General features: G+C 40.6%; 1 protein-coding gene and 1 pseudogene across 26 annotated transcripts in view; one reads left to right on the top strand and one right to left on the bottom strand.

Annotated features, from left to right (window-relative positions):
- Nucleotides 1–27,256, top strand: part of zfh2 (Zn finger homeodomain 2) — a 2,927,436-nt gene that overhangs the window by 2,465,530 nt on the left and 434,650 nt on the right. The gene's annotated exons all lie outside the window — the stretch shown is intronic.
- LOC137234401 (mitochondrial dicarboxylate carrier-like) lies at nucleotides 2,724–3,306 on the bottom strand (annotated as a pseudogene).

Raw genomic sequence — 27,256 nt, forward strand, 5'->3', positions numbered from 1 at the left:
CGATGAAATCCAGGCCACGACAAGTCAGTTAATAGCTTTCTGCCAACGAAGGCACTATTCGGAGGAACTTTCGAGTTTAAATTCCGGGAAGCTCATCGGTTCAAAGAGTGAAATCCTCCCTCTTACCCCCCTTGTCGATGAAAAGGGCATATTGAGGGTGGGCGGTCGTCTTTCAGGGGCCAAGGATCTTCCCTACAGTGAACGGCACCCGATTATTCTGCCGTATGACTGCCGGCTCACACGACTTCTTGTCCAGTTCATCCATAAAGACACCCTGCACGGGGAGAACCAACTTATGTTTCGTCGCCTACGCACACAATATTGGATCCCTAGGGTCAAAAATATGATCCGATCGGTCATACACAATTGCAAAACGTGCACAATATTCCGCAAGCGGACCCAAACCCAACTTATGGGAGATCTACCTTCAGAACGAACCACCTTCGCCCGGTCTTTCACCAATGCGGGGGTAGATTTTGCCGGACCATTTGACATCAAATCTTATAGCGGAAGAGGATGCCGCATGTCAAAGGGTTACGTCTGCCTCTTTATTTGCTTTGCAACCAAAGCGATTCACTTGGAAGCCACTAGTAACCTCAGTACTGCCGCATTCCTGGCAGCTTTCGATAGGTTTGTCGCTCGGCGAGGATGTCCAATGAACATCTACTCCGACAACGGAACCAACTTTGTCGGAGCCTCCAGAGCTCTCCGCTCAGAACTCAAAGCTTTCCTGGCGGACGCTCGCAACCAAACTTTATCCAAGTACAGTCACCAAAACCTGACATGGCATTTCATACCACCAGGAGCTCCTCACATGGGCGGACTATGGGAGGCAGGGGTCAAGAGCTTCAAGAACCACTTCAAGAAGATCGCTTTGGATCACAAATTTACCCTTGAAGAGTTCAGCACACTACTTTGTCGAATCGAGTCCTGTCTCAATTCTCGACCGTTAAGCCCCTCCTCCAACGAGCCGTCCAACTTGGAGCCACTTACTCTAGGCCATTTCCTCGTGGGAGGGCACCTGTTAGCTCCACCGGAGATCGACGTCAGCGAGAATCGCGCATCACTCGTCAATCGATGGGAAAAACTTAAGGCGCTGTATCAAACCTTCTGCAAACGGTGGAAAACGGAGTATCTCACCGAATTGCAGAAGCGCGTTAAGTGGAAGCATCCACAATCAAACCTTAAACAGGGAGACCTAGTCGTCATTAAGGAGGATAATCTGCCCCCCAACGAATGGAGACTAGGTCGGATAGCCAATCTTCATTATGGCCCCGATGGCCGAGTTCGAGTCGTCGAACTGGATACGGCAAGGGGACAAACCACCAGACCAATCACGAAATTGGTCCTACTACCACCCTCCAGTGAGGGTGAGGGAGACTTGTAACTCCCACCCGTTATAACAACCCGCTTAACCCAGCTTTCGTTCACCCCAAACGAGGCCAACAACCCGCTTAACCCAGCTCTCGTTCACCCCAAACGAGGCCAACAACCCGCTTAACCCAGCTCTCGTTCACCCCAAACGAGGCCAACAACCCGCTTAACCCAGCTCTCGCTCACCCCGAACGAGGCCAACAGAACCCTACCGCAGATCTACTATCTGCCACAGAACCTATACGCCCTCGGCCAAAGGCACGAGGTCAACAGAGTTTAATATAAAAAACATTCAGTTTACGAATAGCTGACAAGTACCGAACTGCATAATTGCTTCGAATATTTCTTAATTTTATGATGAATTTACTAACTATACCATGATCTATTAGTTACATCTCAAAAGGGCGGACATCCACCTTCTCTTTCGTGAGCACTCGTATCTAGTCATATAACAAGGGCAGGAACGCAAAGGCGCCAAATATAAGGCTGATTCATTGGGGAAGCAAAACGGTGTCACATCGGATATACATAGTTACAAAGCGTTGCACTAGCTTAAATAGCAGCGGCGAGACGATGTGTAGCTATGCCGAGCTAAATAATTTAAGGCCAAGTTTCAACACGGTAATGTATGCACATTGAGTTAGCCGTTAGCCAACGTTTCTCGCACCGTACCTACAGATTGCCTCTTTCAGCTTTGAAAATTTTGTGGGCCAAAATCCAAGAAAATCATTGCTCTGGGTTACATGCATAAAGTTTCGTGTTTTAGGAGCCAGAAATTTTTTTCATTTAATACTCACCCTGAGTCCCCCTGTCCAGGCTATATGCTTGCTCTAAAGAGAAATCGGTTCTGTTCTCCATGAGAAAGGCAGCACAATCTACAACATCGCTTTTCTATTGACGTATTAAAGCCGCTCGCAACATCCCACCAACATTGTTAACGGTTATGAGCGTTTTGCCGACATAGCAAAACGTGATTAAATGCTCAAAAGTGTCGCTGTCGCTCTTTACGTAAAGAGAACCCGTATGCCAAAGCGTCAGCCTAAGTAGTAAGTAAAAAAAAATAAAAAATTTTTTTTGCATTTACTATGGTTGTAGCTAATGGTTTTTCGCAAAACCTACCTTGTCGAGTGGCGGAATCAATTTGCTGGTAGCCACCATTGAAGCAATCGCGGTTCGACGACTCCAACTCGGTTATCAGTTTCCACGACTACGTAAAGCATGATGAAGTACTGAACGAATGTCGGTTATGTCGATGGGCTCCCCCAACAAACAAGGCATCGCGTGCTGCAGTCCCGTTACCCGATTTTGCGTATTATGTTAATAACGAGAGACGAAGTTTAACTGGGTTTTTAAAAATTAAAAAGTACTCGAGCCGGAGCATTGATCTGATCGTAAAATGCAATTTGGCCAATTGTCATTAGAACACCCCTTCCAGTGGCTATTGTAGCACCAGAAAATAAACGCGCAAAACCTTCATGCCGATAAACTTTGATTAAACCATCAAAAGCATTTTTATAGTTCCTGCGTTGCTCGGGTGGTAATTTAACATCATTTTGCATACGAACCTTCACCATATCAGCTGGTGTGCCAACAATACCGCCTGCGGTGCCTGCGGTGCCTGCTAAACCAGCTAAGGTGATTTTACCAAGGAATATATCGGTATTGATTTGTTTCTTGCCTGCTTCATATATGCCGAAACGAGTCATCGAGTACGTCATCTGACGTAGGATGGATGCAGATAAGCCATTGTACAAGGCTATGACACCTTGTTCTCGTACCACTTTTGCAATCAACTGTAAAACAGATAATTTGCCTTGCTGTCTGTAACGTAATTTTAACTAAATCTAGTGGATGTGTACAACAAGCAGCGCCAGCGCTAGCAATACCACCAAAATACCATCGACCTTGACGCTGTGTATTTATACTGGACATGGTGTTGGTATGAAGAGTTTATAATTAACTATTAAAAAGACAGATTCTGGGTGGGTTTGGGCAAGACTTGTGCTTTTGCAAAACAGATTAACGTTGTACTTTTTGTTGTTGAGTATTTTGCTCCAACATAATCCATGCTCGCTTGCCAAATATCTGTATTACAAAACTATTATATTGGTACTGAACCTATCCAGCGCATATCACAAAAAAAAAAAAAAAACAACTTCTCATAGGCCATTGTAAGTACACGATTTTCACGTATCGTTTTCATATTGTGGATGTTTGCGTACTCTTCGCCCAAGAACAGTTTTTGAAAGTTCAAACTTTTGTGCGGCTTTTCGCACTCATACCTTCTATGACTGCTTGTAGCGCATAATATAACGAATCTACAGGTGTATTGGTTACCGGTGCACAAGCAACAGCAGCACCAGCAGCATTCAAGGGTTCATAAGTGTCATCAGTCTTTACTGCTGAAATTGGATCAGCAGTGGGATCAAGTGCGTTATACAAGGATTGGTGATGGTGGTGCTGCTGTTGCAGTTTTTCAATTTCTGTTGTTCCAATTGCCGATTTATATGGACTTCTTTCAGTTTGGGTGTCTTTAGACGTAAGCCATGTTTTTTAAAGAAGTAATGAGCTGAAACGAAACAAAAGAATAAAAAATTAGTCAATTTATAAAATTATCAAAAAATGGAACGATACTCATACTTACCCATCACCAGTTTTCTTCATAGTGAAAATTCATTCAAAATGTCTCTATACTCATTTCCATGAATGAATGACATTTTGAATGAACGAAACAAAGTTGCCACTCGGTTCTCACGCAGTAAGCACTTTACGCGCAATCCAAAGAGTATCACAACTCGGATCCGCGGGATCCAACAAACTCGAGTGTTAGTAACCGAACAAAAAATCAACTAACGAAAACCCTGAAGATACAGACTGGTTTCACTGAAAACACACGCGCCAGGTTGTATTTCGATAGTTTTTTTTTAAATCCGGCCGTCTTTTTCTTCTTTATTTTTGTTGAGAAAAGGTTGTAGTTTGACAATTTGGTGCACAGAAACACAATTAAAACCAACTTTCTTGTGAAAACAAAAGGTGAAACCACTCGAGACCGAAATAATTCTCGCGGTCTATTTGCATCGTTTTCATTGTTAAAAAGGGTAGTGCAAAATTAAAATGTAAAACATAAACAAAAACATGGCACACAATGGTGGTCTCGCTTTCATGACAGAAATTGCTTTGTTTGTGTATTGAAGTTTCGACAGACTTTCGTCAGTCCCTTTTTTGCTTGAAATCCCAGCAGGAATAAAGTAGTGTCATCTATGCTTTCGATGCTACAAACAATGGAGAAATTAAACTTTTTAGAACAGACTTTAAATTTAATGTCGCGTCAGGACTCAGACGCAAGCTGTCCCTAAATACTCTCATGACATGACCATTATGTATCAATACATTGCAATGGGCAGCACCGCACAGCGGTCTCATTCCAACGATTGGAAGAGTGAACAGCTGACAGCTTTACAAATTACCACACTCGTTAGTGTAGGCTATTCCCGCCAGGGTTGTGTTGGAATCAACAAACACACCACAATTTGTGATTCTCACACAACATGGCCCAAATCAACACAAAGAGTGTTCCCAGACAGCGAGTAAAGGCCTCTTTACATTTGTCGCACATTTATATGCAAGACGTCATTTGACTAGTCATTTTACCGGGATTCATAGGTTATATTCACAGCCACATTTGTATCGGCGTGGGTGAGTTTTGTGACCAAATTTTTGTAGGGCAACTACAAGGAGCCGTGAAAATACACGGGTAACTCGTGATACCATCTGCTACACAAATGTAGCGTATATTACCGCATATTGCCTGTATTAGGCAAACACCAAAAAATGACTGCTTTCAATATCAGAATTTCGTTATGATGAGGATATTTACCAAAATTAAAGATACCTTTAGGCGTATCTCAATAAAATTATATTAAATATAACAGTGGTTTCAACCACTACAAACCCATCATTACATCGACAGAATAACTTAATAAGATTATTCGTTCCACACAACCCTTTATCCCGAGTACGCCAACCCCAAGCTCGACCAATTAAGCCTCTACTCTCCGCCCATACGCCACCCAATTCCCTTAAAATGCAAAACAAATAATAACAAGTTCCCGTTCCAGAATGACGGGTTTCTCGGTCAAACGCACCAAGACGGAGCAACGCGTTGACTCCTTCACCGTCTCCTGCCGGTTGTGCCAGAAGAACCACGGCATACGACTATGCCCGCGGTACAGGGGAATGTCGGCAGAAGAACGCCTCCGGGCCGTCCTGATACACCGGCACTGCCCCAATTGCCTATCGCCGTTCCATCGGTTAGAGATATGTCCTAGCAACGACCGTTGCCACCGCTGCCGTGAACCACACCACACCACGCTTCACATGGAGGACGAGCAAGCACGGCCACGCCCGATCCCTGACGAAGAGCGCGACGACGACGAAAGCGACGAGGTGCTATCGATCAACATCACCGAGGACACACGATCGTGGGTGGAAGAGGAGGAGAAGGAGATGGAAGAGTTCACGAGAGGTGCAGCCGCCTTAGCCATCGCCCCAACGGCCAGTGGAGAAGCACGATCCTTCCGACCGCTGCTTCAGCATGAGAAGCAGAAAAGCAATCAGCGACACATGGAACACGGGGATGGCGCGGAGACCCGTCCTTTCCGCCCATCGCACCGCAATGCCAGTGGGCGCCGGGGCGGCGTGGAGCCGCGTCCGTTCCGCTCGACCCGACTCTCTACTGGCAGAGCGGCCCCGTATCCACCACGCAAGGAGGGTACCAACACCACCCTCGCGCGCCAAACAACAACCCCAGCCGGCTTCAGAAGTGGTCGACTCCGGGATAATTTAACGGCACCGACTATAACTCGAGCATTGATCGCCATCGCGCCGACAGCCATAGTCCGAATTGAGGCAGGAGGCCGTTTACACCTGGTCCGCGCCCTGTTAGACGCCTGCGCTCCCACCAGCATTATCGATGCCAATTTGTGCAAGGATCTACACCTGGAGCGTAACAATACCGCACATCTGTCGAGGTGCACCATCGTTCTTCGAGGAAAGTATGGGGTCGCGGGAAAGATCACGACCCAAGCCACCGTAATAGCAAACTATGCCAGGTTAAACCCCACGGCAAATCTGGACCCGTCGGTAGCGGCCCCATTCCAGTTCATGAAGCTGGCCGATCCGGCGTTTTACCGATCGTCGCCAGTGTTGCTCACTTTGGGCGCCGACGTCTACGCCAATATTATGGTCGGCGGCACACCCGCGTCGACTGTCGGCGGGCTCCTCACCCAAGCCACAATATTCGGCCTCGTCGTGTCCGGAGCCCACCCACTATAAAACCGTAAACTATACCACAAGGTGCATTTTAAACCAAGCAACCCCACGTACTTGAACACTAACGTTTTTCTCTTTTCATTCACAGTTCAGCGAGGCTGCATTACTGCGAGCATGGATGTCCGCCGGAGATCGTACTTACGATCCTACTATACATAACATACGTATCATATTTTTTAAATTTATTTAGTTTATCCCGCCTTGGGAAGGTTGCTGGCGTACTCACCGGGTTTCAAGTTGCTCGCCGCAAGGGGGCCGGCATGTTTAGGCCACCAGCCTAAATATTTCGGACCACCCTAACACGTACATTAGTTATTTATTTATTATTATTACCGGTAACGGCTAACACCAGCCGAGAGCTAGCTTTGAAGGGGAAAAACTCAACGAAAGTTGGCTATCGGCAGGTGCCGCGGACTTGTTCGCGGTTTTGAACTTTCTTTCTATTTTGGAACGTTTACGAGCCAGCAGCTAGCCCAAGGTGAGTTATCCAAACCAATCATTTTTCATTTTTTTTCTCAGTTGCGATTCTCATTATAAATAATATTTGAGATAACTAATTGTCCTACATGTGAATTTGCCAAGTGCATAGTAAAGTGTGCTGTAATTAATTCTCCGCTTTGTGGGGTTATATATTTTTACAATTTAATATTTGCGATTGTTATTGAATCTAGATTTCCAATTAATCACTTGCCTAAATTTAAATGTGCACATGCCCTGTGGATTTGAATTAATTTGAATTTGTTAAACCCCTTGCAATAAACAAAGCAAAGAGTGTCCCTTTTAATATAGTGAATAAAATTGTTATTGTGTGATACTAACTCGGTCTTTTCTTTTCTTTTATTTGCGGCGCACCCGCCCGACTTCCTGGGTCTCCACTGCCACGCAAAACAATTGATGAGGAGTGTTATGACTAATATCTAAGACCGACCTAAATGTTTTCTACCTTTTAGTATTATTATTACTGAATGTATGTATGGTTTTCAATAAAAAAAATTTTAGTATTATTATTGCTTTATGTAAGTATTGCTTTCAATAAAAACGTTTACCTTAATAATGTTTTTTTATTATTTTTTTTTATTTAAATATCTCAATTCTTGCGGCACCTAGCGTAAATTTTCTTTACTAAAGCGGTTTTTATTTCTGTATGTCATATATGTATTACTTTATGTAAGTATTGCTTTCAATAAAACCGGTTAACTTAAAAATGTTTTTATTTCTTTTATTTAAATATCTCATTTCATGCGGCACCTAGCGTAATTTTTTTTTACTAACGCGGTTTCTATTTCTGTATGTCATATATGTTTTCCAAATAAGAGCCATATCGGACCAAAAATACGATTTTTTTTTTAATATCTCGATCACCTGGTGGCGATTTTTTTTTTCATATGTCGCTTTCTATTCACGCATGTATTATGTGTTCCAAATATGAGCCAAATCCGATCACAAAAACGATTTTTTGAAATATTTCGATCCATGCGCCACATATCGGTTTTTTATACTCAGCTGAACAGAGCTCACAGAGTATATTGACTTTGTTCGCATAAAGGTAACCCGTAACGGCATAAACTAATCGAGATAGATATAGACTTCTATATATTGTGACGAAAATTAGCAACACTAAGGGAAACTATCATTTCTAAGCCGATGCTAAGCAGTGACTTGTATGCACATCAATAAATCAATCATTATGTCTACATAGATGTACGTACACGCAGCGGAGAAGAGACGCACAAACACATGCATATATCTTATCTGAGATGATCCCAAAAGTATGCAATTATAATGGTGCTCACATATATACACGCGCATATGAGAAGCTATAAACGTAGTAATTTTATAGCTGATAACCAACTAATAATTTCTAGAAATGGAAGCACCTGGAAGATGCGAACGAGAAATCACAAAGTATAAAAGGCGGCAACAGTAGAGACGCGACAATCATTTTCATTTAAAACGCTATCTGGCGAGCAATAGTAGTGTTATTGTGAAGAACTTTAATAAAGGCTATTTTGCATTATTGAATAGTGGGGTTATTTATTCAACAGTTTAGTGATTCGAACTTAGCAGAACGTTGTAAATAAGAGGATTTGCAGTAAATTCGTTACAATTGGTGTTAGAAGAGGAATTGTTGAATAAATTCCGAAGATTACGAATACGACTTGGACATGGCAAAATTGAGTGAATTGAGGATCCAGCAACTGAAGAAGGAGTTGGAGAGCCGTAGATTGAATACAACCGGCAATAAGATCGAACTTCAAGCACGGCTACGAGAGGTAATGGAGTTGGAAGGAATTGATGTGGACGAGTATGTCTTTTATCCTGATGTGGAAGAGCCAGCGACTAAATTGGAGGAGAAGATAGAGACTCCGAATCCATTGACGAGTGTAGACACTAACGCGATACTAGCAGTGTGAAGCAGATATCGTTACAAATATCAACCAATATGTCAACAAACCTCGAAGTACAAAAGACAGATATAACATCTCAACTAGAATCACAGGAGACACGTATAACATCCAAGATGTAAACTCAATTGGAAGAACATAAAACATATATGGGATCTCAACTGGAATCGCAGGAGACACGCATAACATCGAAGACTGAAGCACAAGAAACGCGTATTTCAGAAATGTCGACACAGATTACATCAAAGATGGAAGCAGAACTGAAAGAACAAGAGACACGCATAACAGTACAACTCGAAGCGCAAGAGGCGCGTATATCATCAAAACTCGAAGCGGGTATGGACGAGAAAATAACGCGGTTTGAGGAAAAAATCGAGGCCGAGGTGGATGCTTTAAGAGGTCGTATACAGGAGTTGCAACTAAATCGCCCAACTGTTTCAGCAAGCAATCCGAAGTTAAAAACTCCATCTTTTGAGGGATCTGATTCTTTCCAGGTGTTTAAGCTTCAATTTGAGAACACATCAGCAGTGAACAACTGGAATGCTGAAGATAAAACTGCAGCTCTATTCGTAGCATTGAAGGGGCCAGCAGCCGAAATCCTACAAACTATTCCCGAAGGAGAGCGGAACAACTATGAAGCATTGATGGCCACTGTCGAGAGACGTTATGGAAGCGATCAAAGAAAACAGATATACCAAATTGAGTTACAAAATCGTTACCAAAAAGCTAATGGGACTTTGCAATAGTTTGCTCACCCGTGGAGTACACAGAAAGGGTAAAATTCAGAGTTTTATAAATGGCATACGGACCGTAGAAACGAAGCGAGCCACATACGCACACCCAAAGCCAACGTTGGCAGAAACGGTATCACATGCTCTGATTCAGGAAACAGCGTCGCTTCTGTATAAGCCAGTTTTCAAAACACACCGTGTGGAAGTAGAAAGGCCAGAGTGGGTAGACGCAATATTGGAGGCGCTGAAAAGTTCGCAAAAGATGGGTGAAAGAGTTTTCAAATGCTTCAAATCCGAGAAGCCCGGTCACATTGCACGTTATTGCGTGCGTAAACGTAAAGCTGGAGCAGATGAGCAACAGCCTGTCAGATGTAAAGAACGAAAACTTGCCTAGCTATTGAATGTCCTGTGATACCTATCTCGCATATTGGAAGAAACTCGAGCAGTCTTGCCATGAAAGGAAATGTGGATGGCAAGGAGCGTGTACTGACTCTAGATACGGGCGCATCTCATTCCTTAATCCGATCTGACATGGTCAACAGGAGAGTAAAACCGTTACCTGGAGCAAGGTTGCGTACGGTCACAGGTGAGTAAAACCAAGTCAAGGAAGAAGTGGTATGTGAAATCTTAATTGGGAAGGTCATGGTTCTCCACAAATTCGTTGTGGTAGATCGTTGATGGAGTCATATTTGGAGTGGACTTCTTAGTTGACCATGACATCAGGATCGACATGCAAAGAAGGAATATGCGCTATAAGAACCAAGATATACCACTTAACTTTAGTTTGGAGGAAGGGTTAAGCAGTAATCGAGTAATGGTGAGAAGACTCGACAAATACCACGAAAGTCAAAAGTAAATGTTGATGGCTCGAATGCGCCAAATAAAGCGAAATCAAAAGTACCTGCGAGAGCAACACTGGCATTGACAAAACCAAAGGGACGCACGAAAACGAAGGAACGAATTTTCCAGAAAGATTGCGAGGGTAGTTTCAAGTCGGGCGCACTAATGCTGTGAAACGTGGGAAAGATACTGATTATGCGAAGCCAATCTGGGAGATTTGGTACTGCTATACCACCCTCACCGGCGGAAAGGTGTTCCATCCAAAATTCGGTGCAGTTGGGAAGGCCCGTACAAAGTTGTGAAGAAGACGGTTGATACCATCTACCTCATACAAACCATTGGGAAACCACGAAATAGAAGGGTGGTACATTTGGAGATGCTATCGGCGTTTAGATCGAGAGATTTATCTGATCGGGACGATCAGACTTAGGTGGAGGGCAGTGTGACGAAAATTAGCAACACTAAGGGAAACAATCATCTCTAAGCCGATGCTAAGCAGTGGCTTGTATGCACATCAACAAATCAATCATTATGTCTACATATATGTACGTACACGCAGCGGAGAAGAGACGCACAAACACATGCAGATATCTTATCTGAGATGCTCCCAAAAGTATGCAATTATAATTGTGCTCACATATATACACGCGCATATGAGAAGCTATAAACGTAGTAATTTTATAGCTGATAACCAACTAGTAATTTCTAGAAATGGAAGCGCCTAGAAGATGCGAACGAGAAATCACAGAGTATAAAAGGCAGCAACAGTGGAGGCGCGCCAATTAGTTTCATTTAAGACGCTATCTGGCGAGCAATATTAGTGTTATTGTGAAAAACTTTAATAAAGGCCATTTTGCATTATTGAATCGTGGGGTTATTTATTCAACAGTTTAGTGATTCGAACTTAGCAGAAGGTTGCAAATAAGAGGATTTGCAGTAAATTCGTTACAATATCAAAATGATCTGGGCGAAAAAAGAAATTCATTTAGCCATGTCCGTTCGTCCGTCGGTCCGTCTGCCCGTAAACACGATAACTTGAGTAAATGTTGAGATATCTTAATGAAATTTGGTATGTAGGTTCCTGGGCACTTACCTCAGACCGCTATTTAAAATGAATGAAATCGGACTATAACCAGGCCCACTTTTTCGGTATCGATAATTTCGAAAAACAGAAAAAATTCGATAATTCATTACAATGACGGATAAAGCGATGAACCTTGGTAGGTGGGTTGACCGTATGACGCAAAATAGCAAATTAGTAAAATTTTTGGCACCGCGGCGGCTGCCCTCGTGCAGGATATCATGATGAAATTTGGCACGAACGTTACTCCTATTACTATATGTGTGCTTAATAGATAATATTATAATAAATAAATAAAAATTTGCAAAAGCTGATAACGAACACGCCCAATCTTTTAAAAAAAGTAATCAAAGTCAAATTTTAACAAAAAATTGAATATCTTTACAGTATATAAGTAAATTATGTTAACATTCATCTCCAGTAATGATATGGCGCAACAAAATACAAAATTAAAAGAAACCTTGTGAAATTTGGTAAAGGCATAGCTTCTATGACGATAATTGGTTTCTGTGAAAATGGGCGAAATCGGTTGAAGCCACACCCAGTTTTTATACACAGTCGACCGTCTGTCCTTCCGCTCGGCCGTTAACACGACAACTTGAGCAAAAATCGATATATCTTTACTAAACTTAGTTCACGTACTTATTTGCATTCACTTTGTCTTGGTATTTGAAATGGGTGAAATCCGACTATGACTACTCTTACATTTTCGATATCGAAAATTACGAAAAATGAAAAAAATTCAATAATTCTATACCAAATACGAAAAAAGGGATGAAAAATGGTGATTGGATTGGATTTTTCGATATCGAAAATTACTAAAAATGCCATAATTATATACCAAATACGAAAAAAGGGATGAAAAATGGTGATTGGATTGGTTTTTTGACGCAAAATATAACTTTAGAAAAAACTTTGTTAAATGGGTGTGACACCTACAATATTAAGCAGAAAAAAATGAAAAAGTTCTGCAGGTCGAAATCAAAACCACTGGAATCCTGGCAGAAATGCTGTTCGTGGTTTTACATATTATAAATAAATTAGCGGTACCCGACAAATGATGTTCTGGGTTACCCTGGTCCACATTTTGGTCGATATCTCGAAAACGCCTTCATATCTACAACTTAGGGAGACTCCTTTTAAAATACTCATTAACACCTTTCATTTGATACCCATGTCGTACAAACACATCATAGAGTCACCCCTGGTCTACCTTTATGGCGATATCTCGAAAAGGCATCCACCTATAGAACTAAGACCCACCCCTTTTAAAATACTCTTTAGCACCTTTCATTTGATACCCATATCGTACAAACACATTCTAGAGTCACCGCTGGTCCACCTTTATGGCGATTTCTGGAAAAAGCGTCCACGTATAGAACTATGGTCCACTCCTTTTAAAATACTCTTTAATACCTTCCATTTGATACCTATTTCATACAAACACATTCCAGGGTTACCCTAGGTTCATTTTTCCTACATTGTTATTTTCCCTTATTTTGTCTCCAAAGCTCTCAGCTGAGTATGTAATGTTCGGTTACACCCGAACTTAGCCTTCCTTACTTGTTATTAATGCTTTTGTTATATTATTTTTATATATCAATTATATTTTAACGGCTTAATTTTCTTCGCTTCAAAAACGCTTAATCTTCAATGTATACTTTTTATTTATTGTTAATTTTTTGAGACTTATTTTAATTTGCTTTTCATTTTTAGTAATTTGGTATGTTGCTGTTCATGAACTGCTGTGTAATTCTGATTCTATAAATAGGTATAAATAGTGTAAGTAAACATTTTGTATCGGCGCTGCCCAAAATAACATAGTTATACAAATATTTTCCGTACTGTTCAGAAGAGCAAAAAAACACCTTTTTCAGACCACCCAGCCACATTTGATAACATATTTTCAGAGTTCTTAACCAAAATAAATATCGGGATATATGGGTAATAAATAGTAAGGTGTAAAATGTTATCCATTTACACACGCTGTATGTCCCTAGTAATATTCTTGATAAACTTATTTGTTGATAATCTGTATTACCAATTGCCAAAAAAAATGTTTGGTTGTTATGCAAATTAAAAAATGCCAAGATTTAGTGAAAATGAAAACTAAAACGTCTTTACTAAGATATTCTTGTAAATGACTTGTTGATGTTGGAGATTGCTAATGAAAATGACGGCTGTTATGTTTGCAAGGTTGCATTCCTTTGAGTTTACCGCGTTTACACCATGAAATGTGAGCGTAAATTTATACAAATAGCGTAAATGATTTTTCATACAAAATTTGACATTCGTTTACGCACTAGATAAATTTATACGTTTACACACTTTATAAGACATTTATAAGATTAAATGAGCCCCCTAGTACTAATCTTATGTGGGAAAATTGCAGCATGTAGACCAAAATCAACTTCAATTTTAAGATTTGAAAATATCCCCTTTGGTAAGGCGGAAGCCACCCCCTTTCAGAAATATATACTTTTTGAAATCAGTTTATGGCTTACAAACTTCGATGTGACAAAAATAAAAAAAATGCTTGTTATCTTATTTCAAAAGTTAAGAAAACAAGTAAGGAGGGCTAAGTTTGGGTGTAACCGAACATTACATACTCAGCTGAGAGCTATGGAGACAAAATAAGGGAAAATCACCATGTAGGAAAATGAACCTAGGGTAACCCTGGAATGTGTTTGTATGACATGTGTATCAAAGGGAAGGTATTAAAGAGTATTTTAAGAGGGAGTAGACCATAGTTTTTTGGGTGGACGCCATTTAGGGATATCGCCATAAAGGTGGACAAGGGCTGACTCTAGAATTTGTTTGTACGATATCGGTAGCAAATGAAGGGTGATAATGAGAATTTTAAAAGGGCGTGGGCTTAGTTCTATAGGTGGACGCCTTTTCCAGATTTCGCCATAAAGGAGGACCAGGGGTGAATCTAGAATTTGTTTGTACGATATGGGTATCAAATGAAAAGTGTTAATGAGTATTTTAAAAGGGTGTGGGCCTTAGTTCTACATGTGGACGCTTTTTCGAGATATCGCGATAAAGTTGGACCAGGGGCGACTCTAGAATTTGTTTGTACGATATGGGTATCAAATTAAAGGTGTTAATGAGTATTTTAAAAGGGCGTGGGCCTTAGTTCGAGATATCGCCATAAAGGTGGTCCAGGGGTGACTCTAGAATTTGTTTGTACGATATGGGTATTGTTATGGTCCGCTTGGGAGAGTCACCCTTGGAACGTACCAGTTGGCTGGTGATAGGGAAAAAGGTAGGATCACCCCCACTCATGCCTGCCTGGGGTGGTTAAAGAAAATTTTTGTTAATTTCGCGCCGGTGGCTTTGCGAAATAATCCAGTGGTGTGGAAAAATTCCCAATAACTTCAACCACCATGGCGTAACTATACAAAGTGACAGCTGACTAGTAGTTTCATACGAATTGACACATTAACTTTCAGCGCAGTACGATTTTGACATTAGTCCATCGGTTCACCAAAACGAAATATATCGAACTTTTAATGATGTCTGCAGGATTGTGACCGCGACTACCACTTTGTATGGTTCTACCATGACAACCACAGTTAAATCATGCGATTTAACGGCGCCGTTCTACTGCGCAGTCGCAATAATGGAAAGAATTTCTTTTTTTTTTTAAAGACCATGGCGTGTGTGGCCATTTTTTGGCAGAAGATAAAAAAAAAGAGCAAGGACTTTTTTTCTTGCAGCGTGGTGGTCGCGAAAGGTTGTACCTCTCGATAATATTTGTTCACGTTTAATTTATAAGTAACGCAAAATTGAGTATAGTTCGAACTAAAATAAACGAGAACCTAAAGGACGTTCAAGTAAATAAGCTAACAAGTGAAAAAAACGGTATAAAATATAGCCCGAAACAAAAACGAATTTGGGCGGTGTGATTGCTATTGGTGTCGTTGGTGCGTCGCAGCTGCTGTTTTGTTGCGATATTAGTGCTGTATTAAGCCTAGCTGCGGGTGGAAAATTCTAAATGAAAATCATGCAACATTAGCAGACAAAACACACAAAAACAGTTCAGTAACACTAAACTTCGTTATTAAAAACTTTTAAGTGGATTGTTAAAATGTTTAAACAAAAAAAGGCGAGACAAGAAATCCTCGGAGTTCATATTGCAAAAAATCCCAACGACGAACACCTGTTAACCATATGCTTGCACACTGAAACCACTTACAAAATAGGCCAAAGAAACGAGTAATTTTGTATTGTTAACGTAACGTCATATATAAAAGTCAAGTAAGCACTAATTAAAGTGCAGGTTTTACATATATTTTCATATATAAAAATAGTGCATATTTAAAATCGCCACTAAAATTTGTGTGTGTGTGCTTAAATCGATACTTGCTCAGGGAATCCACGATAGCCGCCCTTATTGAGAGCTACACGACGATTACGATGAAGACGACAATACCAACGAAAACGGCCACTATTAACAGCGCCAACACCACGCGCTAATACAACCAGACGCAACCACCACCATTGCGACGCAACAACCACGAGCGCAACCCCCACCACCTGCGCCAACCACAATCGCGGTGCCCACAACAACCACCTCGACCGCGCAACCACTTCAACCGCAACCCCATCGGCAGCGCCAAACATCGCCGCATCCACTAGGCTTACCACCAGCACCAGGTGTAACAACCACGGTAGGGCCGCTGAATATTGGCCTTCGGCAACAATACCAGCAGGGCCGCTAAACATAGGCCTGCTGCAACACCAGCTACCACAACAGCAGCAGGGCCGCTAAGAATAGGCCTGCTGCAACACCAGCTACAACAACAACAGCAGGGCCTCCAAACATAGGCCTGCTGCAAGAGCACCAGCTTTAACAACAACAACAGCAGGGCCGCCGAACCTAGGCCTACTGCAACAGCACCAGCTTTTACAACAACAAGAGCAGGGCCGCCGAATATAGGCCTTCTGCAACACTACCTACAACAACAACGACCGTTGAAACATGGTGAGTACGTTCCGTGACACGGACAAGTTAGGAATAATATACTTTTATTATTAGTTCCATTTTTTTAGTTTACTTAATACGGCCGTAAGCCTTCAAAAGGGAAATGAACCTTTTTACTTGAACCATTGCTTAAATCTTGATTGTACGAAATAGTCTCTAAAGTTCAACTTTTGAAAACCATTTCGAAATAACAAATGGCATAATTTAAAGTGTAAGACCTTTCGCGCGCATTGAATGTTCTATTAGCGTTTTTTTTTCTTTTTTGAACATACATTCAACCAAGTTTTTGCATTAACTTATTAGCAGAGGTTGAAGTAATATTCTTGTAATGGACTTGTATATATTCTAAGGAAATAATACCGTTGGCTAGTTCTCTTTCGTGTTATAGGTGTAACGCTTTAATTATATACATATATATTTACATATATTCAAATAAATTCGAGATTCTTTATAACATTTGAAACAAGTTTTGCCACCCTTGTCTCTATAACTTAATGCATACCACTTATTTTGAAGAAAACCGATTTAGATAAAACTCAGGTCTATGAATATATACTTCTTTATATATAGTTTTTTTTTTTTTTGATAAAATGAATGCCCGCCGTATTGGTATTTTAGTGTAGATTAAAAGATAAACGCGCATACAAATATGCAGCTTAAATGTCTGAAAACTCAATTTCAGTAGCAATAACATTTGTTCTTCTGCAAATAATCAAAGATATACTTGATTAAAGGTGAAGTGTATGACACGCGGTACTGAACGAAATCCAGCTTTGCGTTTTCGGCCACCCACATTGTTGGAGCTATTGGGACCGGTGCTGCAATGTCGTGCAATATGACCTGGGTTGCCGCACTTGAAACATTTAATAACTCCGGCATTTTTCTGTCGTGATCCCGTCAGTGCTTCCAAAATTGTGTCTGCCCATTCTGGCCTTTCTACTTCTACACGATGAGCCTTATATGCTGGTTTACTTAATAGGGAGGCAGTTTCCTGAGTCAATGCATGTGATACCATTTCAGCAAATGTCAGTTTTGGGTTCGCGTATGTAGCTCGCTTCGTTTCCACGTCTCGTGTGCAATTTATAAAACTCTGGATTTTTACCCTCTCGGTGTATTCCACGGGTGCGTCCGCATTTGCGAGATGAGCCAAACTTTCAACATCTGAAGCAAACTCCTGCAAAGTCTCATTCGCTCTTTGGTGACGGTTTTGCAACTCAATTTGGAATATCTGTTTCCTATGCTCGATTCCATAACGTCGTTCTACAGCAGCCATCAATGTTTCATAACTGTTCCGTTCGTACTCTGGAATCGTCTGTAAGATTTCCGCTGCAGGCCCTTTCAATGCCACGAACAGTGCAGCAACTTTATCTTCCGCATTCCAGTTGTTCACTGCTGCGGTCTTCTCAAACTGTAGCTTGAAGACCTGGAAAGGAACAGAACCGTCAAATGATGGTGTTTTTACCTTTGGATTGCTTGCTGAAACAGCTGAGCGGTTTAGTTGTAACTGCTCCATACGACCTTTTAACGCTTCTATTTCGGCATCAATTTTGTCCTCGAGTTGTAAAACTTTTGCATCCTGCTCTTCCAGTTTCACAAAGAGTTGTGATGATACCTATTCCGAAATTTGTGCCAACATTTCAGATATACGTGCCTCTTGCGCTTCCAGTTGAGATACCAAATATGTCTTCTGTTCTTCCAATTGTGATGTTATACGGGTTTCCTGCGCTTCAATCTTCGATGTTATGCGTGTCTCTTGGGATTCCATCTGTGATGACATTGTCGATGTTTGAGCAGATATTGCAGCCAAAATCATGTTCAAGTCTGTGCTCGTAACTGTCTGCGATGTTTCGTTTTTCTCTTCAATTTTTGTTACTTCCTCGCCATCAAGATGAAAGTCATACTCTTCCACATCAATTCCTTCCGCTTCCATTGCCTCTCGTAGCCGTGCCTGAAGTTCAAGTTTAACGCCGCTTGTATTCAATCCACGGCTCTCCAACTCCTTCTTTAGTTGCTGGATTTTCAATTCACTGAACTTTGCCATGTCCTTGTTGTCCTATGGAATTTATTCAACAATCCTACTTCTGACACCAATTGTAACGAATTTACATGCAAATCCTCTTATTTGCAATCCTCTGCTAAGTTCGAATCACTAAACTGTTGAATAAATAACTCCAATATTGAATAATAGAAAAATGGCCTTTATTAAAGTACTTCACAATACCACTTATACTTTGCTACTCGCTGGCTTAATAACCAAACTGATTGATAACTCAAATTAAACTCTACTATTGGCCGCCAGATCGCGTGCTTAATCAAACTGATTGATAGCTCAACTCAAACTGAATTACTTCTTACTCGCCTACCCCGCTTTTATAGTTTACGCTGCATACTTCTAGGCTCTTCCATTTCCAGAACTTACCAACTATATTCGTGTGTGTATAGTTCTCATATAGTTTCTACTTGTTTACAATTGTCTACTTTTTAGCGCTTCTCAGATGTACATATGTGAGTTTGTAGTTTACAGTCTCCCGCACACACATAAGCGTATAAGTAAATGCATCTGTGTGTGACATCTCATCTCTAGCTGCCTTGTATGTAAATGTTGCTCATCGGAATGTGTACATATGTGTAGACGCAATTATTGATTCGTTTATGTAGATACATAATGATTGAATTATTGATGTGAATTCACGTCACTGCTTAGCATCGGCCTGGAGATGGCAGCACTCCTTAGTTTTGCTAATATTCGTAACAATATCTATGTATGTATACAAAAAGTAAACGTTTACGTTACATTCGATATTAGTGTATGAAAAACAAAAAAAGAGGCAAGCATAGATATACCGAAAAAATATAACACAAAACAAATTATGGACATCAGTATTTATATATAAAAGTGTATGTACCTATGTATATAAAGCGTGTACAGCTTGCGACCCCAATTAAAATATTTTTACCATTCAATACCGGAAAAAAACAATAAATATCACTTTAGGGGCGGCATTTTTTGTTTGTCTTATCCCAATAAGAGCAACTTAAAGATCGATGAATTTTTGAAATACAATTTTTGTGCTAGATAGAAAATTTCAGAAGTAAGGTTTTTAGTTTTCGAAATCCTGCTCCAAAAAAAAAAAATAAATGTCTATTTATACGCGGTCAAGTCTATATAAGCAGGCTTTGTACAAATTTGCTTTATAACAAATACACAAAAGATTATCTAATATTTTTCAAAAGTTATGCTAAGTAGGCATACATATTATTTAGTTGTTCAGCCTGCCTAAATAAACTTATATATAGTAAGTATATAGTAACGGCCCGATTCTGTGCACTTAACAAATTGTCAATAAGTTGACAAGTAATCTAGATTTTTATCAAGTTGACAAATATTTCTATTCTGGGCATAACTTGACAACTTTAGAAAGCTCTACGACCTGTGCTTTTCACCATACTGTGGTGACCTAAATAAAGTAAACCGAAATCGGCTGTTTAGTGCAACAATCGCGAAATGGAATAAACGTAAGAATTAAATATTGTTCATTATTTTTTGTAACAAATATTTTAAAATCATGGTTTTTTCAAGGAAATCAAAAGTGGAACGTGCTACGCATGAGCAATTGGAGCGATATGTCTCATTTTATGCTGCTAACCCCGAAATGGGAATAGGAAAAAATAATCCGCGGAGTTTTTTCCGGTTCATTTCGGCATGGCTTTGGAGACTCCCTCGGGGTCATTTATGGTCATTCTTGGATGGTTTTGGGGACTCCATCGGGTCCTGCCGGGGTGATTTGGGTGACATTCTGGGATGGTTTTGGGGACTCCCTCGTGGTAATTTGGGGGACATTCCGGAATGGTTTTGGGGACTCCCTCAGGATAATTTGGGCACATTCTGGGATAGTTTTGGGGACTCCATCGGGTCGTCCCGACGTCATTTAGTGGTAGTTCCAGGATGTTTTTGGGGACTTCCTCGGGGTCATTTGGAGGGCATTCCGGGATGGTTTTGGGGACTCCCTCGGGGTCATTTGGGGGACATTGTGGGATGGTTTGGGGGACTCCCTCGGGGTAAATTGGGGGGCATTCTGGAATGTTTTTGGGGACTCCCTCGGGGTCATTTGGGGGACATTCTGGGATGGTTTTGGGGACTCCTCGGGGTAATTTGGGGGACATTATGGGATGGTTTTGGGACTCCATCGGTTCCTCACGGGATAATTTGGGTGACATTCTGGGATGGTTTTGGGGACCCCATCATTTCGTCCCGGCGTCATTTAGTGGTCGTTCCAGGATGTTTTTGGGGACTACTTCGGAGTCATTTGGGGTTCATTCCGGGATGTTTTTGGGGACTCCATCGGGGTCATTTGGGGGACATTCTGGGATTGTTTTGGGGACTCCCTCGGAGTAATTTGGGGGACATTCTGGGATAGTTTTGGGGACTCCGTCGGGGTCATTTTCTGGGTAATTGGAGGATGGTTGGTTTGACCACTATATGGCGCCGGGACGACGTGATGGAAGCCCCAAAACCCTCCCGGAATATCCCCCAAATTACCCCGAGGGAGTCCCCAAAAAGATCCCGGAATGACCCCCAAATGATTCCGAAGGAGCGCCCAAAAACATTGCGGAACGACCACTAAATGACGCCGGGACGAAATGATGAGGTCCCCAAAACCATCCCAGAAAGTCACCCAAATTATCCCGGGAGGACCCGAGGGAGTCCCCAAAACCATCCCAGAAAGTCCTCCAAACTACCCCGAGGGAGTTCCCAAAACCATCTCGGAATGTCCCCCATATGAACCTGAGGGAGTCCCCAAAAACATCCCGGAACGACCACTAAATGACCACGGGAGGACCTGAGGGAGTCCCCAAAGACATCCTGGAATGAGTCCTAAATGACCCCGAGGGAGTCCCCAAAACCATCCCAGAATGTAAATTACCCCGAGAGAGTCCCCAAAAACATCCCAGAATGCCCCCCAAATGACCTCGGGAGGACCCGATGGAGTCCCCAAAACCATCCCGGAATATCCCCCAGGATGATCCTCCCACAATAACAGCAAAAGTAAAAAATGTTCTTCCAATTTCTCTCGATCGCACTTTTGCTTTTTATTTTTTACATAGAATAGCAATTACTTGATAAATTGTCAAACTTGACAAATAAGCAAGATGGTGAATTTGTCAAGTGCACAGAATAGGGCTGTAAGTATATGTATTTGTACTATGTACATATGTCCGAATTTCTTTTTTTCTATACAGTACCTAATATCCAACCAAAATAATTGGCAGGCAGTCGAGCGTTTGCATTATCGTTTTTTTTTTCCTTGCTGGGAATTATTTAGAAATAGTAATAAACTTGAATGTGAGCAGGCCTGCAACTCAAATCCCTTTTTTTTTTTTCCTAAAAAAAGGTATTTTTTTTCATGCACCTAATAATAATAAGATAAGTCGAAATAAGAGTAGGGTAGAAATAATAATAGGTTAAAACTAAAAATGGATTATAAATAAATGTTATATAAAATGGGAATGCTGGCATTCTTTTTGATTTAGAAGGCACTAGGTAATTCAGGTAAGGGGCCACCGAAAACTTAGGTGCGTCGGTGGCCACGGATTTGAGGGTGGGACAAGCACCGGGCGTCGCAACAACACCCGCGGCGCTCCCATGTATATTCTGCCTGTTTCTTTCTTTTTGTAATTTTCAGCTATTTTTTTTTGATTTTCCTGTATGGTAACCGGTTATTGCCGGTTCGGTTAATTTTTTTCTGCTTTAGATTCTTTTTTTTGAATTTCCTTTTTGAATTTTAAATTTTGAATGTTTAGCGGTCTGTCCGTGGCATCCGGTTTGATCGGATGTTGTTTTATTTTGAATTTCAAGCGTTTTGAGTCGTCTCTGCGCTTTTTTTTTTGTCAGTTTGTTTTAAAGGCATGATAGGAATTTTTTTCTGTTTATGCCGCAGGACGGTAAGGTTGGCAAGAACCCCGCCCAGTCGACATTACTAGCCACAGAGCACCACTAGATCATGCCGACTGCCTTTCTTACTGCTCCATTAAAGATGCGATTCCATAACATTATCAAATGAAAAGTGTTAATAAGTATTTTAAAAGGGAGTGGGCCTTAGTTCTATAGGTGGACGCCTTTATGGGTATCAAATGAATGGTGTTAATGAGTATTTTAAAAGGGCGTGGGCCTTAGTTCGAGATATCGCCATAAATGTGGACCAGTGGTGACTCTAGAATTTGTCTGTACGATATGGGTATCAACTGAAAAGTGTTAATAAGTATTTTAAAAGGGAGCGGACCTTAGTTCTATAGGTGGACGCCTTTTCGAGATATCGCCATAAAGGTGGACCAGGGGTGACTCTAGAATGCGTTTGTACAATATTTGTATCAAACGAAAGGTGTTAATGAGTATTTTAAAAAAAAGGGGCCTTAGTTCTATAGGTGGACGTCTTTTCGAGATATCGCCCTAAAGGTGGACCAGCGTGAATCTAGAATTTGTATTTAAGATATGGGTATCGAATGAAAGGTGCTAATGAGTATTTTAAAAGAGAGTGGTGGTAGTTGTATATGTGAAGGAGTTTCAGAGATATTGACCAAAATGTGGACCAGGGTGACCCCGAACATCATCTTTCGGGTACCGCTAATTTATTTATATATATAATACCACGGACAGTATTCCTGTTAAGATTCGAAGAGCTTTTGATTTCGCCCTGCAGAACTTTTTCATTTTCTTCTACTTAATATGGTAGGTGTCACACCCATTTTGCAAAGTTTTTTCTAAAGTTATATTTTGCGTCAATAAACCACTCCAATTACCATGTTTCATTCCTTTTTTTCGTATTTGGTATATAATTATGGCATTTTTTCATTTTTCGTAATTTTCGCTATCGAAAAAGTGGGCGTGGTCATAGTGGGATTTCGGCCATTTTTTACACCAATACAAAGTGAGCTCAGATAAGTACGTGAACTGAGTTTAGTATAGATATATCGATTTTTGATCAAGTTATCGTGTTAGCGGCCGAGAGGAAGGACAGACGGACGACTGGGTATAAAAACTGGGCGTGGCTTAAACCGTTTTCGCCCTTTTTCACAGAAAACAGTTATCGTCCTAGAAGCTAAGCCCCTACCAAATTTCACAAGGATTGGTAAATTTTTGTTCGACTTATGGCATTAAAAGCATCCTAGACAAATTAAATGAAAAAGGGCGGAGCCACGCACATTTTGAAATTTTCTTTTATTTTTGTATTTTATTGCACAATATCATTACTGGGGTCGAAAGTTGACATAATTTACTTATATACTGTAAAGATATTAAATTTTTTGTAAAAACTTGGCCATGGATTTGAGTGTGGGACAAGCACCGGGCGTCGCAACAACACCCGCAATTTTTTTTTTTTTTTTTGATTTTCCACCGGTTATTGCCGGTTCGGTAAATTTTTTTTCTGCTTTATATTCTTTTTATTGAATTTCCTTTTTGAATTTTAAATTTTGAATGTTTAACGGTCTGTCCGTGGCATCCGGTTTGATCGGATGTTATTTTATTTTGAATTTCAAGCGTTTTGAGTCGTCTCTTCGGTTTTTTTTGTCAGTTTGTCTTAAAGGCATGATAGGAATTTTTTCTGTTTATGGCGCAGGACGGTAAGGTTGGCAAGAACCCCGCCCAGCCGACATGACTAGCCACAGAGCACCACTAGATCATGCCGACTACCTTCCTTACTGCTCCATTAAAGATGCGATTCCATAACAGTATCAAATAAAAAGTGTTAATAAGTATTCATTCAAGGTTCGAATCGAGCTCAAGGCCAGAACAATAATTTTTTTCTAATGATAATTATTGTTATTTTTTAATTCTTCTAAATTTGAAAAATTGTATTTTGTTTTTGGAATAGTAAGTAGAAAATTTTTCAGACAACCTGCCATAGCTGCGCAGATAGATCCATTTCGAAGGGTGCTAAGCCTTCATCATCAGTACGCTTTAGGCATGCTGCGCTAACAATTTAGCTATACAGCGGTGGTTTGTTTGACTGGCAAATTTGCTACTTCTGTTCCTTTTTAACAACTATATTTATTCAGTGTTGCGCCATCTGGTCCAAATCACTGATAATGCTGGATTTTTGTTTATTGTCAATTACTTTGTTTGACATTCCCAAGTGCTCATGGTTTATTAACAATTGTTTTTGTTTTTATCGGCCTATTTTCTAGAAAATTTTCTACTTACTATTCCAAAAACAAAATACAATTTTTCAAATTTAGAAAAATTAAAAAATAACAATAATTATCATTAGAAAAAAATTATTGTTGTGGCCCTGAGCTCGATTCGAAACTTGAATGATTTATCAATAGGCCGATAAAAACAAAAACAATTGTTAATAAGTATTTTAAAAGGGAGTGGGCCTTCGTTCTATAGGTGGACGCCTTTACGAGATATCGTCATAAAGGTGGACCAGGGGCGACTCTAGAATTTGTTTGTACGATATGGGTATCAAATGAAAGGTGTTAATGAGTATTTTAAAAGAAAGGGGCCTTAGTTCTATAGGTGGACGCCTTTTCGAGATATCGCCATAAAGGTGGACCAGCGTGACTCTAGAATTTGTTTGTACGGTATGGGTATCAAATGAAAGGTGTTAATGAATATTTTAAAAGTGCGTGGGCCTTAGTTCTATAGGTAGATGCCTTTTCGAGATATCGCCATAAAGGTGGACCAGCGTGACTCTAGAATTTGTTTGTACGGTATGGGTATCAAATGAAAGGTGTTAATGAATATTTTAAAAGTGCGTGGGCCTTAGTTCTATAGGTAGATGCCTTTTCGAGATATCGCCATAAAGGTGGACCAGGGGTGACTCTAGAATTCGTTTGTAAGATATGGGTATCAAATGAAAGGTGTTAATGAGTAAGTTACAAGGGCGTGGGCTTTAGTTCTAGAGATGGACGTCTTTTCGAGGTATCGCCATAAAGGTGGACCAGGGGCGACTCTAGAATTTGCTTGTACGATATGGGTATCAAATGAAAGATGTTAATGAGTAAAAGGGCGTGGGCCTTAGTTCGAGATATCGCAATAAAAATTTACTAGGGGTGACTCTAGAATTTGTTTGTACGATTTGGGTATCAAATGAAAAGTGTTAATAAGTACTTTAAAAGGGAGTGGGCCCTAGTTCTATAGGTGGACGCCTTTTCGAGATATCGTCATAAATGTGGACCAGCGTGACTCTAGAATTTGTTTGTACAATATGGATATCAAATGAAAGGTGTTAATGAGTATTTTAATAGGGCGTGGGCCTTCTTTTATATGTGGACGCCTTTTCGAGATATCGCCATAAAGGTGTACAAGGGGTGACTCTAGAATTTGTTTGTAAGATATGGGTATCAAATGAAAGGCGTTAATGAGTATTTTAAAAGGGCGTAGGCCCTAGTTCTAGAGGTGGACGCCTTTTCGAGATATCGCCATAAAGGTGGACCAGGGGTGACTCTAGAATTTGTTTGTACAATATGGGTATCAAATGAAAGGTGTTAAAGAGTATTTTAAAAAGGAGTGGGCCTTAGTTCTATAGGTGGACCCCTTTTGGAGATATCGCCTTAAAGGTGGACCAGGGGTGACTCTAGAATTTGTTTTTAAGATATGGGAGAAAGGTGCTAATGTGTATTTTAAAAGGGAGTGGTGGTAGTTTTATATGTGAAGGAGTTTCCGAGATATTGACCAAAATGTGGACCAGGGTGACCCCGAACATCATCTGTCGGGTACCGCTAATTTATTTATATACATATGTAATACTACGAACAGTATTCCTGTTAAGATTCGAAGAGCTTTTGATTTCGCCCTGCAGAAATTTTTCATTTTCTTCTCCTTAATATGGTAGGTCTCACACCCATTTTGCAAAGTTTTTTTCTAAAGATATATTTTGCGTCAATAAACCAATCCAATTACCATGTTTCATCCCTTTTTTTATACTCAGTTGAGCAGAGCTCACAGAGTATATTAACTTTGATTGGATAACGGTTGGTTGTACAGGTATAAAGGAATCGAGATAGATATAGATTTCCATATATCAAAATCATCAGTATCGAAAAAAAATTGATTGAGCCATGTCCGTCCGTCCGTCCGTCCGTCCGTCTGTCCTTTAACACGATGACTTGAGTAAATTTTGAGGTATCTTGATGAAATTTGGTATGTAGATTCCTCGGCACTCATCTCAGATCGCTATTTAAAATGAACGATATCGGACTATAACTACGCCCACTTTTTCGATATCGAAAATTTCGAAAAACCGAAAAAATGCGATAATTCATTGCCAAAGGCGGTTAAAGCGATTAAACTTGGTAGATGGGTTGACGTTACGACGCAGAATAGAAAATTAGTAAGATTTTGGACAATGGGCGTGGCAGCGCCCACTTTTACAAGAAGGTAATTAAAAAGTTTTGCAAGCTATAATTTGGTAGTCGTTGACGTTATCATGATGAAATTTGGCAGGAACGTTATTACTATTACTATATATGTGCTAAATAAAAATTAGCAAAATTGGATGAA

This window comes from Eurosta solidaginis, chromosome X, assembly GCF_040869045.1.
Source record: "Eurosta solidaginis isolate ZX-2024a chromosome X, ASM4086904v1, whole genome shotgun sequence".
Taxonomy (NCBI): Eukaryota; Metazoa; Arthropoda; class Insecta; order Diptera; family Tephritidae; genus Eurosta; species Eurosta solidaginis.